At 42.4% G+C, this 12,395-nt stretch overlaps 1 pseudogene; it reads left to right on the forward strand.

The window, feature by feature from the left end:
- Nucleotides 1-3,855: 3,855 nt before the first annotated feature.
- Nucleotides 3,856-4,383, forward strand: LOC149066819 (chromobox protein homolog 1 pseudogene; annotated as a pseudogene).
- The last annotated feature ends 8,012 nt before the right edge of the window (nt 4,384-12,395 follow it).

Consider the following 12,395-nt stretch of genomic DNA (forward strand, 5'->3'; position numbering starts at 1 on the left):
TGAGTAATCGTACCGTTGTAGGGCTGATGCTCTATGAGGCGAAACTGGGAACGTAGGCATAAAAAAATAAATTAATCAACTTTTTATACAGTCCTCATGTGCTAGAACTAGCAATTATTGCAATGTAGATCCTGGCTCCGAAAAGTCATTTGCAAAATATTTCATATTTTTAAAATCAATATTTATCGAAATAATAAATGTATAAAATCACTGTTTTTTTCCAACTTATCGCTGTGTCGGGAAGTTTTCATTGGATCAAAAGTTCCCATTTTTACGGACTGTACACAAATAGAATGAGCTCAACTCATACGGTCACTCACACAGTCAGTCACTCACACAGTCAGTCACTCACTGAAGTATTCCGGGCTTTTCTAACGATTTCAAAAAAAAACTTTATTCGAACTTAGAACATTAACATGCGTTGGCTAAATCAGCACCTCCTAGACATAGAAGGCCTCTGCACTGTTTGCCGTAAATGTCATTCAAACTACCTAGCAAGTTTGCCACATTTTGAAACACAACATCCTATTTCGTTTCTTCTTATTTTGGCGTAGAATCTTCCTGATTGGCTCACAAATACCGCATAGTGATTGGATGTGGTGCATAGAAATCTCCAATTCTGAGCCCGAGATCATTTCTTTTCCTCACAACGATGATACTGGCACGAGCAGGGAGTTTTTTCCCCCCTGAATATTCTGAGGGGAAAATGAACTACTTACTGACGTCACAAGTAGAGTGCGGAGGCCTTCTATCTCTAGGAGGTGCTGCCTAAATACGACTACTTTACTCGGCCATTTCTCAATCAGTCGCTCGTTACTCGAGCACAAAGTCCCGATACATCTTTTCCTTTTCAGCAGAGGCTCGATAGCCTCCTAACTAGTCAGTCACTCATCCTGATCAGGGCAGGCGAAATGTCAAGTGCGGTATGTCCGGTACGAAATGATCGGTAATAAAACGTACCGGGGCGAAATGTCGGGGGGCTCCAAACGTCGAGGACGAAATTTCCTGATCAAGCTGCCAACGGGGTTCGAACCGTGTTCCTCACAATGAGAGGCCATCACGATGCCCAAACGATCACACAGTAGCTAAATCACCAATTACTGCTAAAATTGCTGAACCAATCGCAAGTGAGTAGGAAATTAAAGGCCTGTCCTGCACATCCTGGAGCAGGACCCTCAGACGGACCCCCCAACCCAGACTTTCCATGGGCCCCCTTCTATAGTGAATTTATAGCATGAAAAAACAAAAATGATGGCAATTGTGTCCGGGACCCAATACCTTAGCCCTGTCAACCCCGTCCTGGTGGGGTCCATGAATAAAGACTGCCGGAAAGGGCTGAAAAGGACAAATTTTCAGTTTAAATCACTGTAACGTAAGACAACGTATTATTCCCATTAATTTATGACATTAGTAACGAACGCGATAGACTCATTTTGGTACGTGGAGCTGTTTTTATACGCTGGCCTCCCGCTAATAGACGTCGTTTGATTGATCAATTTTCACGCCATGGGTGGCCCGGAACGGACGTAATATACATAAATGTAGAAACGTGCGTGTCCTGTCCGACCAATTCAATTATCCCCAGCAACTTCGAGGCGTCTACCGGAAGTCTGTATTCACCATCTAGTAATTAATCATTGTCAAACACTCTCTCTCAAAACCGCTCTATCAATTATTCTCACAACATACGTAATTGTGAACTAGCATAGCGGAAATAAGCAAAGTTCTGGTTACATTCCCTCGCTCGTGAACTAGAATTATTCCCATTAACGAAACCGCGTATAATTCCCCCCACAATATTTCAAGAATCTGTCCATAAGGAGGGCGAAAACGAAAGAATACACCGAGTGGCCAAAAAATTAGGAGAATAGCCTGCTATTCACCACTAAAATCGTGTGGGACCTCCTCTGGCTTTGATGACAACTTGTATAACTGTTTTTCGTGGGGCCCCATTCGTGGCCTGCAGGCGATGTGCGTATGTGCACCTGCCCATGTTCCCTCCATATATTTGTATTTAATGTCATTTTTGTACAGTAAATGGGGGAATCGTGGGTGCGAAGGGGGGGCGGGGGGGGACTGTAGAAAGTGTCCTGCTGTTGGTTGGATTGGGGCTGTCCGGCCTGCTGCGGGTGGTTTGCCGGTCTTGCATGTCGGATTTCCCACCATGGCCCAGCTTATATCCCCCCAGGGGGACAGAGCGGGGCGATGGTTGGTCTGGAGGCTTTGATGACGGCAGATGTTCTTCTAGACGTGGACTCTACAAGTTGCTGAAACCGTTGAGGATGAATATTAGCCCCATGCTAACGAAATGGCAGCTCTTAATTCCCTCAGATTAGAAGGTGGTGTTTCGGAACTTTTAACAGGTCTTTCAGCCTCGTCCCACAAATGTTCAAGTGGGTTGAAATCGGGTGACTGACGGGGTAGGGCATTGGAGCAATTGAAACTCCGAATCCTGTTCCTCAAACCAATCTGAGATGATTCCAGCCCCGCGGGAGAGGGGGGCCCACTGAGCGTACGCCACCGTTCGGATATGAAGTAATGGCGCTATACCTCTATAAAAAGGAGTGGTACAAAAGCTTCAAAGATGGCTGAACATCAATGATGAGTAAAGCACTCTCTGGTAGGCCCTCAACATTCAGAAATGAGATCGTTATTGACCAGGTGAGAACCCTGGTGATGCAGGATTTTCAAATCACGATTGCCATTGGATCCGTTCATTATACATGTATTTTGACTGACGATTTGGTCTTTGGCAGATGCAATGTCGAAGTCGTGCTGATGTTTCTTTATGACTTTGGTGGTGTGGTCATCACGAGTACGTACCGCACGGCGTAACCTATCACCAAGGAGTATTATCAAGAGGTTATGAGTCGCTTTTGGCAGCTCCATCTTGTCAAAAACGAAAATGAGACAGTACTCACTTACACTTCCTCACTGATCGGGGGGGTCTGCCGGCGACTGACAGCTTCTGCAGACAGGAAAAGTGTCAAGCATGAGCACTAGGATTGCCTATATATTTGCACCAAACCACGCCTCTCTAGCTTCATTGGTTCACGCACAAAAAGTTATGGTTGAGCAAATACCTTTTGAGCAAAACTTGTAATTGACGCTGCCTATACGCATGCGTCCTCATTTCCAATATCGCTAATTCACCGAGTCTCCCCCCCCCCCACCTAGAAGCCGCGACGCATACTTTGTGAGAGCCATTTTCTTTCTTTCAAACCGAGCACAACTCCGATATTTCGACACTGGCAATTTACTACCGATTGAGTTGTGCTGGAAATGCGCGTGTGTACCTAACAGTGTGATTGCGTTTAAGTGTTGTGCGTGAATGTTTAGTGCTGGCATCTATTTTTCAAACCACGTGTGAAGTGTAATGCTGTTTTTTTAATCTGGTAAGCCTATAATAGATAATATTAACGCGATGAGTTTGAACTAACTTCGGGGGGGGGGGGGGGGGGTGCCCTGAGTTTCTGATGTTCGAACTATATCATGTTCTCAATACCAAAAATAATGTTGGAATTCTCCGACAAACTTAAAAACATGACTGGTAGTTTGGCGCACATAAATTGATATTAATATAAGGTCCAGATCAAAGCTGTAAAAAAATCTCGAGCCGCTTTGGTCCAGATACGAATCAGGCACCTGGGTAGTTTGCCGTGGTATCCATGGTTTCCAAAGTTATTTTTATCATAAAAGAAACCTCGAGAATATTTTCAATTTAATCGCTTCAAGGAAGACAAAAACTAACAACTGCTTCTAGATTCCTGGAATGTGTTTAGTATCGATATTTAGAATCTGCACTGCTGCTGCTACTTAAATCCATCCGCAGTTGCTCTTTGACGTGTATAAGAAATGGAAGGAAAAAAAATAGTAGGTGAAGTGTTTGCCGTGGAAAAGATATTGAGCAAACGCATCAACAAAGACGACCGGGTCGAGTACCTACTCAAGTGGAGAGGATATCCAGACGAGGACAACACCTGGGAACCGATCGATCACCTCGACTGCAAGGACCTCATCGAAGAATTCGAGATCACCCTCAAGGAACAAGCTGGTTCCACCAGCCCTGCCGATTGGAAAGACGGCAGGCCCGCAACCAGTCCTTTCGGCGTCAAGATCACGAAAAGTTCGGCGACGCACGAGCTCTTCAGTCGCGGTGTCCATCCACAGCGCATCATAGGAGCCACGCAGATAGGCGACGAGCTGAACTTCCTCGTCAAGTGGAAGGGTTGCGACACCTGCAAGATGGTCCCGGCGTCTTACGCAAACCGCCACTGGCCCCAGACCGTCATCGAGTTCTACGAGGAACGCATCCGGCTCGTGGATAAGCCGAAACCACCTCGTACGCCACGGAAATACCTCAGGTACTTTTTTTTCGATTAACTAGATGGTGGCGCCGTTGGAACATTGATTTGATCGAGACTTTAATCCTATTTGTTGAAACTACAACAAATCCTATTTGTTGTAACGTGTTCCAATCAAAAATAAATATCCGTTCCGCTCTGTGTGCATAGGTTTCCATTAAAATAAAAGCTAAAGTAATGTGTTCGAATTTTTACGATTATATATTCAAAATGTGTGTGTATTTTTTCTTTCTATTTATACTGATTTTATCGATTATCTACAGCAGTGGTTCTCAACCTGGGGCCATATGCCCCCCCCCCTCCTGCTGTCCTGGGATATTCTAGGGGGGCCACGGGAAAAATCAGAAGAAAGGTGATCCACGACAGTTGGAGAAGGGAGTCATAGAGAGCTGTGAAGAGAAACGCTTTAAAAATGAAACATGGTTGAAAAATATTATTACTTTAAGAGAATCCATCAGAGAGATCCGTGTCCATAGAACCAGGGGCATCTTAACCCTTGGGTCTATGTGGGCAGGGCCCGGGTCTTCATGTTTATAATGGAGGGAAGAGACTGCGTAATATGTGATTTGGTACTATGATTTTCATATGTAAGCTGTTATTTCCAGCTAAGTATGGAGGGCCGCCAGAGCAACAGTTGATGTGTTGGGAGGGTCGATTTATCGTGCAGGTTAGTTGGATCGTCCCGTACTTTACACAGACCGTTTTTTCCATATAATTTGACTCCTGAGAGGGATGATAATCCACCATTTGAATCCATGCCTAGCCAGGATTCCAGGAGCCAGAATTTATTTTAAAAAAAAATAGAAACTATCTCACTCTTGAATGAAGGCAGAGGGGGGCCATGAGCTGAAAAAAGTTAAGAAACACTGATCTAGACGCTATGCGGTCGTCACCGTGTAGGATAGCGAAAATCAAAGATGTGTATGCAGAATCATGAGTGAATCCTGGGACAGGGCCACTAGGCTTGGATCTTTGGTGGGCCTCCCAAAGCCAGACTTTTCACGGGCCCCCTTCTATAGTGAATTTATAGCATGAAAATACAAAAAATGATGGCATTTGTCCTGGTCCTCGGGGATACAGCCTTGTCTGCTCTACCCTCGTGGAGGGTCATGGGAGGGGCGCAAGAATTTCTTCCACAGAAATTTTTTGTCACCAATTCTGAAAAAAAATTTAAATTAACAGATTGCATAAGAATGTTTTTTTTTAATATTTTAATTTTCTGAAAATATATTTAAAAAATATTTGTAATTTTCGATCTCCTTGTGGGGGGGGGGGGCACGGCCCTCACGCCGGGCCAATTCACGATGGGGCCGGCCGCTTAGTAACTTGACCAAGAGTTTCGGCCAAAATCCGAATCCCTCGATCTTGCCTCCGAATTTAACCGGGCCTTCTCTTCTGTTTTTTCCTCTGATCCTTCACCCCCCCCCCCAATACGTCTTTTTCTCCTGTCCCATTTCCTTTTCTAAAGCCGGTCTCCTGAATCTCCTAAAAAAATTAAAACCCCACTCTACTGGCCCAGATGGGATCCCCAACCATATCCTAAAATTCAGTGCCAATGAAATTTGCAACTATCTCCTCATTATATTCAACGTCTCACTGAATACTTCTAACCTACCCAATGACTGGAAAATTAATAAGATAATTCCTACCCATAAATCTGGCTCGCTCTCCCACCCTCTCAACTTTAGACCTATTGCAATCACCTCCTCTTGCTGCAAGCTCTTTGAACACATAATTGCCAAGAATATCCGTACCCACCTCGATTCGATTAACTTTTTCTTCCTTAACCAACATGGTTTTCGATCATCGTTATCAGTATCTACCCAATTAACACTTTTCATACATGACTTAACAGACTCCATTGATAAAAACCTCCAATCCGACATAATTTTCCTAGATTTTTCCAAAGCATTTGACAGGGTGCCCCATAATAAACTTCTACTACAACTTTCATACCTTGGACTAAATGTTCAACTGCTGAAATGGTGGAGGCCTTCCTTATTAACCGTCGCCAGTTTGTCTCGTACAAGAGCCAGAACTCTCCTTTTCTTCATGTCAAATCTGGCACACCCCAGGACTCGGTCCTCTCGCCTTTATTATTTTTAATTTACATAAATGATCTACCCGACTCCATAAACTGCCGCATTAGACTCTTCGCTGATGACTGTGTTACCTATAAAACAGTGTCCAACCTTTCTGACCAAGAATCTATCCAACACAACCTTAATATTATTTCCAAATGGTGCTCAACCTGGGAATTACCCCTCAATTTCTCAAAAACTGTTTTTATGAAAGTGATCCGTAAAAGAATCCCTCATGAATTCCCCTATTCTATAAACGAATCTTTGATCTCTGAGGTCTCCCAATATAAATACCTAGGCATTATAATCTCTTCCGATCTCCGCTGGAACCTTCACGTTGATTATATCTTTAATAAATGTCTCCAAAAACTGTTTTTCTTTCGCCGTAACCTAAAATACTCCACTCGTCATGTTCGTCATTTGTGCTACCAAACATATATTCTCCCTGCCCTCTCCTATGCCTGTGAGGCCTGGGACCCCCACACCCAAACCAACATGGTCAAATTAGAATCTATCCAAAATAAGTCCACTCGTTTCATTTTCAACTGTTGGTCTTCACATGTCTCTATAACGGAACTCAAGCGACAACTCAATATCCAACCGCTTTCCACTCTTCGACTTATCTCTCGTTTAACTTTTCTTCACAAACTCCTCCATGGGGTTTTTAATATTGACACATCCAATATTCTAATCCAACCTTCACATTTCTCTGTTAGACTCAATCATTCCAAAAAATTACTGCCCATCTTTGCCTCTTCAGATTGTCACAAATTTAGCTTTTTCCCAAGAACTATTATCGACTGGAACAACCTACCATCAAATATTGTAGATTGCCCTACGATCTCTGAATTTTCTCGTACCATCAATCGACACTTTTGCCATATATAATTCCGCATCCTCTTGTGTAGGCCTCGGCCAAACAATATTGTATAAATAAATAAAATAGTTCTCTGCAATTCGAAGTGGTGCTTCATTTTCTTCGATTGGTGAATTTTATGTGATTTTAGCATGAGTTTGCGACTTTGCTTACTTTGGCATCATTTTTGGCGATTATCGGCAATGTCCCGTATTTCGAAGCCCAATTTCACGTATATTTCTCGATCAAATATGGTCAGCTTGATATCATTGGTAGTGAGAGCTGTAAGCTTAAAAAACCTCCCCCTTCCCACTTTGAGTAGGCGCTACCATTATCTAGGAGGTAATGGCTCAATGTTCATGCTGTAGTTGCGCTTAGCCTCCATAAAAATTATCCAATCAGCATCTGCTTAATCACTTATCGTGTGGACACTTTTCTGATCAATCGCTAATTTAAAATTTAGTTACCTACTCAATCACTTAATGTGTGTAAACAGGCCCCAAGCTGTCACTCTCCGCTGAAACAGTCACAATTTCCCGGAAACTTAAGCAACGACTTTTCGAGGTTTTACTGTATGTACTTTTTTTTCTATAAACCATGTAGGCAAGTTGAGAAGCTGTTATAAGTATAGAGTATTTTTGCATTTTTTTTATGACTCTTATTAAATAATTTATTAAAATATGTTTATGAATTTCAGTTTTGTGTGTTTTAAATATTCATTTGCAGTTTTGTTTTTCGTTATCAGTTTGAATAAGTATTTTTTTTTTGTAATTTCTTTTTATCTCGTTACATCAATTGTGTGTTTTTTCGTTCTTTTATTTTTCTCTTTCATGTATGCCAAGTTTTTTCAGAAGCTTTAGAACAGGGGATCTTCAACGTCTGGCCCGTGGGCCGTATGTGGCCCCTCGAAGCTTTTTTTTACGGTGGCGCGCGGGAAAATAAAAGCTTATAGTTACAGAACTTATAAAAAAATGATTTTAAAAAAAAAACCTCAATAAAAAGAGACGTATTGAGGTAAAACGTAAAATGATGAAAGAGGTACCGTTGTTTAAAAATTACAAAACATTTCAGAACTAATGAGAGAAATAACTTTAGAATTGATGCGAAATCGTTCCTCAGCTTTAATGGAAGTCATTTCAGAATTATTGAAATAAAAAACGTTAGAATTATTTATATTAACAATCTTAGAATTCAAGGAAACACATATTTTTTGGATATTATGCCGAGGTGAACTCGGAAAGAAAAGTCATCTTGTCTCCACCGGAACTCGAACCCAAGCCCACCTTGCAAACCGGGCAAGCATGCTACCATCTACACCACTGGAGACACGATCCTGCCTTCCATCATCCTTTCCGTGTCTCTTGAAGTAAATTAATTTTTGTTATTGAACTGTAAACATGCGGACAACACGATATCTTATGGCATTGATGTACACTGATTGGCCATTGAATCTTCCCGCGTACGTTCTGAAAGGCTTTATTGTGTCTTTTTATTGTTCCCCCCCCCCCCTTTGTGTTGATAATCCCTAAAGAAGGGCTGACCACATTTCCCAAAGTAAAATACAGAAATTGTGCTTCGGGATTAGCTCAATACGAGACATCGTCAATTTTTGCCAGAAATGATGCCAAAAGTAGGTGTAATGAGATTCGATTTGCATTATGTCTCATAGATAGCAGCACATGTAAAGCCGACGACTTCCTATTGTCGCGCGCAAAATCACGAGACTGGCGACTGGACCATCAAGCGTGCAACATGTCGCTCACGTAGATTTTTGTTTTGTCATGTTTCGTGTTGTAAATAAATTTAATTATTATTTTAAGAAACTAATTAATCATTCTCCATCCTTCATTTTCTACAAAATCACTCAACCTGCAAACCAAAGGATGGAGACCGCGGACTTCAAACAAGTTCCAGTTTCTTCATTGCGGCACGAGGCATGAGTAAACTTTCGGTTTCCGAGACTCGACTTTTCCTGGATTCTCAGCATGGCGGAAGTAATTGCAGTTGAGATATCGCTTTTCAATCACCATGATCCAGCACTGTGGTTCATAATGTGTGAAAGTACTTTGTAGACACGACCTTGCCTTCCGTCATCTTTTCCTTGTCGCCAGTGGTGTAGATGGTAGCATGCTTGCCCGGTTTGCAAGAGGGCATGGGATCGAGTCCCGGCGGAGCCAAGATGGCATTTCTTTCCAAATTCCCGAAAAGGATGAGGGGTCGATCGTTGGTGGTTTGCACTAAGGGAGTTCCTTTTCTGCGGTTCCCAACTTCGAGGAGCGAATTCGAGCCGATCATTACAAAGTCTCGCCACAGAGCAACAGGCTCGCAACAATACAAATATTTAAAACCTCACACTTCACTCAGAATTTGTAATATATTATGTCACTCCGAAAAATTCACGCACAACATTATATATACGCACTCAGACTGTTAGATACACATACAATTCCGGCATAATTCAATCAGTAGTAAATCGCGCATGGCGATTGACTGGAGTCTTGCACGGTTTGAGAGAAAGAAAGGGTCGTGTGTCTCCAGTCGGTAGATAGTAGCATGCTTGCCCAGTTTGCAAGAGGGCAAGATGCTTTGGTTCGAATCCCGAATCTCTTCCAGAGAAGAATATCTGAGTTACTGAACTTCAAAAAGTATTTTAAATTAATACAGGGATCTTCAATCTTTCTCGTGTCGCGAGCACCTTTTCTACTCAAGTTCAGAAGAGCACTATGGAGTTACAAGTACAACCAACCCAACCCCCCCCCCCCTCTCACTTCGAAAACCCATATTTCTTTCCAAAATTTTTAATTAAGAGTTATTAATTTTTGCAAAAAAAAATTTAACTTTCTCTAACAGTTAATTTTTTTTCAGACACTACTGTAACAAGTTCGATAGGCATAGCCCCCTACAAGGGTGGGGCTGACTAGGCCCCAGCACTGGGGATTGGAGCAATTACTATCATTTTTTGTTTTTTTACGCTATGAATTCATTATGAAAAGGCTCGAAAAAAGTCTGGCTTGGGAGTCCGCAAAGATACCAGAGTAGGAGCCGTGCTTCAGGATGTCAGGGGACATGTGGGTAGGCTCTCGAGTGGATTTAGTATGTTTGTGTATGTTTGTATACTTCGTTTTTTTTTTGTTTGTTTGTTTGTTTGTTTGTTTGTTTGTCTTTCGACTAATTTGTCAGTTTCAGACGAAAATATTTTGCTATCGTCATTCTAGAGCAGTGATTCCCAACGTGGGCATTAGCACTCCCTTGGGGGCGGTAGAAGCTACGGGTATAGCATGAGACCCTATAGGTTAGATTGCTTTGGGGGGGGCGATGGAAGAAAAGAAATTCTGAAGAAGGGGCGATGGGACAAAAAAGGTTGGGAAACTATGTTCTAGAGCAGCGGTTCTCAACCTTTTTTGACTCGGGTGCCCTATGGGGTCATTCCAGTATTACGTCAGCATCGCGAGGGCGGGGGGGTATTGGATTTGCTGACTTTTGATGACAAAGGGAGGGGTGGTTTGAAGGTTGCTTACGTCATCAACCACTCTTTTTGAAGATATGAAATATTCTAAGCCACTGACGAAATTTTGCTGACGGGGGGGGGGGGGGGTGTCAGTATTTTGCTGGCAACGGGGGGGTCAAAAATGGCTAAAAATCTGCTTACGTCATACTTGAATGGCCCTTATCCAGTACATAATTTCTATTGCGGAGCCCTGTTTGACTCGAGGAGACCTTTTTTGTACATAAGTTTTATGGCAGAACCTTCTAGGCCTTTTATTTATTTATCTATCAAATTTACTGATTTATATTATTTTTCTCGAGTAGCCGCGGAGCACCGGTTGAGAACCTCTGTTCTAGAGCATAGTTTCTAAAACTTTTCGTTCCATCGCCCCCCTTCTTCAAAAAAAATTTTCCCCATCGCCTCCAGCTCATGCAAACCCATAGGATCCCATACAAAACCCAAAGCTTCTACCGCAAACTTAGACACTTTCATCACCCCCAGAGGGCGATATTGCCCACTTTAGGAAACACTGTTCTAGAGCGTGCCATCGTCTTTAGATTATAAAACATCAATTGATCAATAAATATGGCCATCAAGTATGATAAAATATTAAGTAGACGACATTTCGTTGCTGAACCTTATGGGGCAGAACCACATTACACAAAGGGCCGCTGATCATAACCTTTCTTTCTGAAGCTTGCACAGTAGGTGCAGTAAAATGTGTTACTTTTTCTTCTAGGCACTGTATTATACGAAATTAATTCTTTACCAGAACAACACTCTACATGGAACAATACTGTACATACGAATTTCTTATTGGAGAAGTAGATTTTGAAACTTTTTATTTCTTTCGTTTTAAGCACCTATACAGGGAGATTCAGGAAAGATGAGAAAAAATTTAAGAGGTGGTAAGTACACACCAATACAAACAACTGCCATCATGGCCCCCACATCCTGTAGCGGGGCCCCTAGGCTGGCATCTTTTGTGGGCCCCTCGGTCAGACTTTTAACGGGCCCCTTCTGTAGTTAATTTATAGCATGAAAAAGTAAAAAAATGATGATAACCGTCCCGGGCCCCAGGGCTAGAGCCCTGTCAGCCCCACCCCCCTATGTGGGGGCCATGACTGCCATCAAAGAATGCATTGCCTAACATGAAACGCAAACGGCCGCTCCACAAACGTTAAAACGCCATTCCTGTTGAAATTTATCGAGAGAGCAGAACACTATGCATGCAAATGTAACCTGGGGAAATACGCTAAGTATTTTCATACTGAAATGCATGTCTGCTTTTTCAGTATTACTAAAGTGCGCCATTATCCAGCGCGTTACAACTGTTAGAACGGTTGCACGCTGGAATAACTTCATTAGACGGGCGTCTGCGCCATTTATTGACTATGACGCAGATTTGCATACTGTTTCTTCTTCTTCCCCAGGTTACATTTGCATGCATAGTGTTCTTCTTCTCCCGATAAATTTGAACAGGAACGCCGTTTTAACGTTTGCGGAACAACCGTTTCACGTTAGAGCATGCATTCTTTGATGACAATTGTTTGTATTTGGTGTGTACTATCACCTATTAAAGTTTTTCCCATCTTTTCCGAATCACC

The sequence above is a fragment of the Pholcus phalangioides genome, unplaced genomic scaffold (assembly GCF_987345545.1).
Source record: "Pholcus phalangioides strain wild (caught in Gottingen) unplaced genomic scaffold, Ppha-v1.0 ptg000032l_1, whole genome shotgun sequence".
NCBI lineage: Eukaryota > Metazoa > Arthropoda > Arachnida > Araneae > Pholcidae > Pholcus > Pholcus phalangioides.